The sequence below is a fragment of the Phascolarctos cinereus genome, unplaced genomic scaffold, assembly GCF_003287225.1.
Source record: "Phascolarctos cinereus isolate Bilbo 61053 unplaced genomic scaffold, phaCin_HiC Scaffold_4;HRSCAF=312, whole genome shotgun sequence".
NCBI classification, from domain to species: domain Eukaryota; kingdom Metazoa; phylum Chordata; class Mammalia; order Diprotodontia; family Phascolarctidae; genus Phascolarctos; species Phascolarctos cinereus.
In genome coordinates, this window is record NW_027555847.1 from 674,218,424 (window position 1) to 674,224,517 (window position 6,094).

The following is a 6,094-nucleotide window of genomic DNA, read 5'->3' on the forward strand; positions in this document are numbered from 1 at the left end:
TATAAACAACATATTGTTGGATTTTGCTTTCTAATCCATGCTTCTAACTTCTTTCATTTTATGGGTGAACTTATGCCATTCAAATTCGCGTTATGATAGTTAATTGTTTTTTCCCTCCATTCTATTCTCTTATATTTTTTTTCTTTATACTCTTCACCTCTTTACGATTGTTCATTCATGTTTACTTTTTTATGTTTCTCTTAATTTCTGTGCATACACTTCAAAATTTCTACATAGCTCTGGTTTTTTCATCAAGAATGCTCGGAAATCCTCCATTTCATTAAAGTGCATTTTTTGTTTTTTCCCTTATTTGTTAGCATTACACTCAGTTTTGCTGGGTAAGTTATTCCTGGTTGTAAGCCTTCTGGAATGTTGTATTCCAAGCTCTCCACTTCTTTATAACTCCTGGGTGATTCTGACTATGGCTCCTTGGTACTTGCATTATTTATTTCTGTCTGCCTGTAATATGTTTTTTATTTAACATGGAAACTCTGGGTATTGGTTACATAATGTTCCTGAGGATTTTCATTTGCGGTTTTATTTTTTCAGAAGGTAGCTGGTGGATTTTTTCTGTTTTCATTTTGCCCTTTACTTTTAAGAGACGTAAGCAGTTTTCTTGCAAGATTTCTCGAAATATGATGTCTAGGCTCCTTTTTGGTCATGGCGTTGAGGTAATCCAATAATTCTTAAGGTTTTTTTCCCACTTTGATCTATTTTCCAAGTCAGGGTTTTGGTTTGGGGTTTTGCTTTGTGTGTGTGTGATTTTGTTTGTTTTTTTGCACCTTACTTTTTTTCTTTGTTTGATGTTTTGACTTTATTTTGATATTTCTTGTGTCATGGAGTCATTGGCTTCTATTTGGTCCATTCTAAATTTTTTTTTTTAGGCAATTGGGGTTAAGTGACTTGCTGAGGGTCACACAGCTAGTAAGTGTCAAGTGTTTCATCTGAGGCCGGATTTGAACTCAGGTCCTCCTGACTTCAGGACCGGTGCTCTATCCACTCTGTCACCTATGCCCCTGGTCCATTCTAATTTTCAAGGAATTTGTTGCTAAAATAACATTTTGTTCCTCTTATGCCAGACTGTTCTCTTTCCAATGCTTTCTTCTATAACTCTCACTTCTTTTCCAATTCTATCCTTTAGCACTCTCATTTCATTTTAAAAACCATTAAAAATTCTTTTTTGACGCTCTTACCTCGCCTCTTCCCAGTTCTGCAGTTGAATTTGTGTCCAAGCTGTGTTTTCCTTTGAGGCTTTGCTTGTAGGTAGATGTTTTGCAGTCATTCTCTTCTAAGTTTGTTGAGCATCCTTGTCACCATGATAGCTTTTTATGGTAGGATTCTTTGTTCATTGTCCAGCCTCCCTCCTGACTTTAGACTTTAGGGCTGGGCTCCATGCTCTTCTGGAGGGAATGGCTGGGTTGGACTTGCTGCTGCTTTCTCAGCGTGTTGAGTGTTGTGTTATTCCAGGATCTCAGTGGCAGCTCGTATTGGGATCCTCCCAAAGAGGTCTGCTCCACGGTAAAATCCGATCACTCCCCATATTAGGAGCTTTTCAAATTCCTTGCCTCCGTTAAGGACGAGCAAGAAGAATGCTGCTGGGCTCAGTCACTCTCAGCTGGCTGGGAATGTCTGCTGCTTCAGAGTGACTGTGATGCTGGCTCCTCTTTGATATGGAGCTTTTGATTTGATTATTCCTCTGCACACTTCAAAGTGGGCTAAGAGCTGGAATTGAGACCCTGTTCTGTTCCTGATGCTTCCTGCTTCTGAACTTATTCCTCTCGGTACACGTCCTAGGAGCTGGAACAGCTCCTTCTCCCAGAAAGCCATCCCTGGGAGTAGATCTCCTCCTCGGTTCACTCAGGATCTGTGACTTGGAATTGGATAGTTGATGACAAAGCTGCTAGATGGTACCTATTCCAGTTGTGGTGCTCCTGCAGGGGTCTAGAACTTCCTTTTCTTTCTTTTCTTTTCTTTTTTTTGGCCTCTTCTTGGGCACTGGAGTGCTGGTGTGTTCCTGGCCAGACCCAATCCCCAGTGTCCACAGACCTCTTAGTCTTTCTCTGTAGGTAAACCTAGGCAGGAAAAATGACTCTTTTTTTTTTATTCCCACATCATAATTGACTCTGATGTTTTCTAGATCTGTTTGGAGGAATTTTGGATGAAGAAATCACTATACTCTTTACCTACTCTGCCATCACCTTTTTCTCTATCTCTTTTTATTTTTTTTCTCTTTCTCTTTTTAAATGGAGTGGGGGATGTCAGAGAAAAAAATAGATTTTTGTTAATTAAAAAAAACACTTTACAAAATAGAGAGATTAGAGGGGCTACAGGTGTGAAATGTTGCATGTGCTTTCATATGAGGTAATAATGTTTGTTTTGCTTAATTGTTTTACCTTGTTACCAGAGAATTCTCCTGAAACAAGGGATAATCCGGTAATGTTAGTATTCTAAAAACAAAACATGTCAATAAAACAAAACTAAAAAGAAACCAATTTATTCAGTGCTTACTATGTTCCAGGCTCTGAGATACAAATACAAAGACAAGATATTTCTTGCCTTCAAGGAGCTTATATACTCCAAAAGAGTGAGATAATACCTTTATGGGAATAGTGACCAGGTAAAGGAATACCCGGAAGGGTTGGGGTGGTTAACAGGGAAGGTGAGTTGGTTCATAGGGCAGTGAGTTGACATGTCCTTTCTGAGTCAGTGCAGTGGTAGTATGACAGTACTGATTTGATTACTGAGCCTAGAGATGCAAAGTGGGTCAGGCTGTGGAGGATAATACAAAGCCAAGTAGTGCCGCACATGACAAAACAGCTGGGGATGGGATGTGAAGACTGGTCTTGTCTAGTCTGGTGGTGGGCTAGATAAATTTGCATTTGCTAATTTATCAATCCAGTTAACTTAGCCCAGTTGCAGAACTGAATTTGTGATGAGAGTCCTAGGGCTAAGTAAAATGATTTATTAATGACAGTAACTGACATTGAGAAAGTGTTTTGAAGCTTGCAAAATGATAATTTACATGCATCATTTGATTTGAACCTCATAGCAACCCAGAGAGGGAGCCATTATCTCCATATTATATCTGAGGAAACTGATAAGAAATTCTTCGTCCCTACACAGTCACCCACAGCTAACAAGTGAGGAGAGGGATGTGAGACCACCTGATTCCAGGGTTTAACTGCTCTTGGCTCTGCTGCTTAATACAGGGATGTCTGCTGACTTCCTTTAATTTGGCTTTACAAGAAGTCTGTGATTTTTTTCCCCCCCTACAGATGAAATCACAGTCAGCCTACCCTTTGGTAGTCTTGGGTTGGTTTTCACTTTTTCCTCAGAAAAGGGGGAATTTTTGACAAGTTCACTTATTTTAGTACTTCTTTTTAAGGGAAAAGTTTTGAAGAGACCTACCTTTAGAGGTAGCTTGGTCAGGTCCTGCTACCTACTGCTACCACCTACTACCTACCTCATAAGACCATGGTGAAGAAAGCATTTTGTAAATTGTAAAGCTCCATAAAATGTGAGGTAATGTCATTGTTTCGTAATTTACATTGACTGTGCTATAAGTTGATTTTTCTGGATATCACTGCATTTAAATACTGCCTGAAAATATTGAATACTTTTCAAATCTCCATAGGATTTAAAGCAGAGCAGGACCTTAGCATCTAGTCCAAAGTCTTCATAGTTGGGGAAACTGAGGCCTACAGAGTACAGAGGGACTAGAGTCCTGATTCAGGACTCTTTCTAAAATCAGTGCTCTTCAAGTTGCAGTATATGAATGTAATGGAATACTATTGTGCTGTAAGAAATGATGAACAGGCTGACTTAAGAAAAACCTGGAAAGACTTACATGGTCCGATGCTGAGTGAAGTGAGCAGAACCAGGAGAACGTTGTCCACAGTAATGACTGATATTGATAAACTTAACCCTTCCCAGCAATAGAAGGATCTAAGACATCTCCAGAGGCCTCGTGATGGAAAATGCTATCCACGTCCAAAGAAAGAACTATGGAAGTTGAATTGCTGTTTTTTTTTTCTCTTCTGTTGAGTTTTGTTTCCTCTTTCTGATGGTTCCTCCTACTGGTTTTAATTTTTACTTACAACACTACTAATGTGAAAATATGTTTAATAGGAATGTATATGTGTAGCCCATATCAGATTGTGTGCCGTCTTGGGGAGGGTGGTGGGGAGGAAAGGGGAGAAAAATTTTAAACTCAAAAGCATATGGAAGTGATTATTGATAAATCAAAATAAATTAATAAAATTTAAAAAAAAAGAAAAAATAAAACCAGTGCTCTTTCTATTAATTCACCATCCAGCAAACCTTATTAGATGCCTAGTAGCTCTGCGTCTCCAGTATTGGGGTTATCAAAGGCGAAAAATGACAGTTCCAGCCTTCAAAGAGTTTTACAAAGGAAAAGCATATTTTAAGAAAGATACTAATAAGCCTGGAGTTAGGTCCTGCTTATGACACATACTGTGATCTTCACTGGGCAAGTTACTACTTCTCAGTGCCCCCAGCCTCCCTAACAAATCGCAGAACAGTTGGGGATCTCTGTGTGTGGAGGGAGTTTCCTCACCAGGAGTTCCGTGAAATCATGGATTTGGACAAAAGTTTTGATAAACTGGAGAGGGTCCAGAGGAGAAAGACAAGGATAGTAAGGGGTCTGATTCAGGTTCCAAATAAGGGAAACCTCCTAATCATCAGATTTACTAAAATGAAACCCACATAGCAACTAGTGGGTTAATCTTACAAAAAAGGTTTTCAAGAACTTGGTGGGACCTGAATGCAGATTGAAGACACTTTTGCTTCATTATTCTTGTTGCTGTTGGTTTTGTCTGTGATTTCCTTCACAGCGTGACTTGCACGGAAATGTGTTTTGCATGACTACACATGTATAACATATGACAAATTGCTTGCCTTCTCAATGGGGGGGAGGGGAGAGAGAGGGAGGATTTGGAACTCAAAATTTGAGAAGAGAAGGCTAAAATTGTTTTTATGTGTGATTGGGAAAAATAAAATATTAAGAAAATTTTTTAAAGGTCTTTAAGGGTGGATGATCACTTTGTCACAGAAGTTTTTGAGAAGATTCTCTTGGCCTAGATGGTGGTGCTTGTCAACTCAAAATTCTGTGAAATTCCTCCTAGCCATCCAGTGCGATAGGCTGCGTCTCTCTTTATGTCCTATCTTTCACCATTAGAATGTAAGTTCTTTGAGAGTAAGGTTCCTCTTATTTGCTTTTATTTGTGTCCCCAGCACTTAGCACAGAGCTTGGCACACGTAGTAAGAACTTAAAAAGACTCTGTGCTGTCTGTGTGACTGAACAAATCATTTAGCTCTTCGGACCCCCAGTTTTCTTGTTAGTAAAATGGGAATAATTATCCAATTACACAGCAGTTGTTGTGAGGCTCAAACAAGATAATTTCATGTAATGTGCTTTGCAAATTTCAAAGCTTTATTATATCAATATATAATATATTAACAAAATTATAAATATATTAAACATTTATATAATGCAAATAAATTTAAATTGCACATTTATATATCATATAAACATATATAAAAGAAAATATATCCCACATGTGAACATACATTATGTCTATATTATATAATTATATAAATGTCAGTTATCTTGCAAATGAGGAAAATGAGGCTCAGAGGCTGAAGGCCATAAGCTCCTAGGGGGCGGGGACAGTGGATCATTTGTGTGTAAGTCTTTGTATCCTCAGTGCCTGAGGTGCTGAGTGCTCATACTTAGAAGGCGCTTAATAAAACGCTCTTTGGGCCAAACTGAATTTAGACTGGAAGTTGAGTTGCCTAAAGTTATAGTTAAGTGGTAGGCACAGAATGCTCCTAGTCCAGAGCCCACGGGGACAGATGCACGTGACCGAATTCGTCACAGAATAATAGAGAAAATGAGATCATTCTTGGGGGGGGGAAGACTAGTGCGGGGAAGGAGGGGCAGAAGAGGATGGAGTCCCCCTCCATCCCACAATGCAGCACTCCGTTCCTCCTCTCTATGGCCAATAAAACGCAGAGCATGAACCCGAGGCTCCAATGGCAGGCTGTCCACTTCCGGGTCGGTGAATGGTAGCGC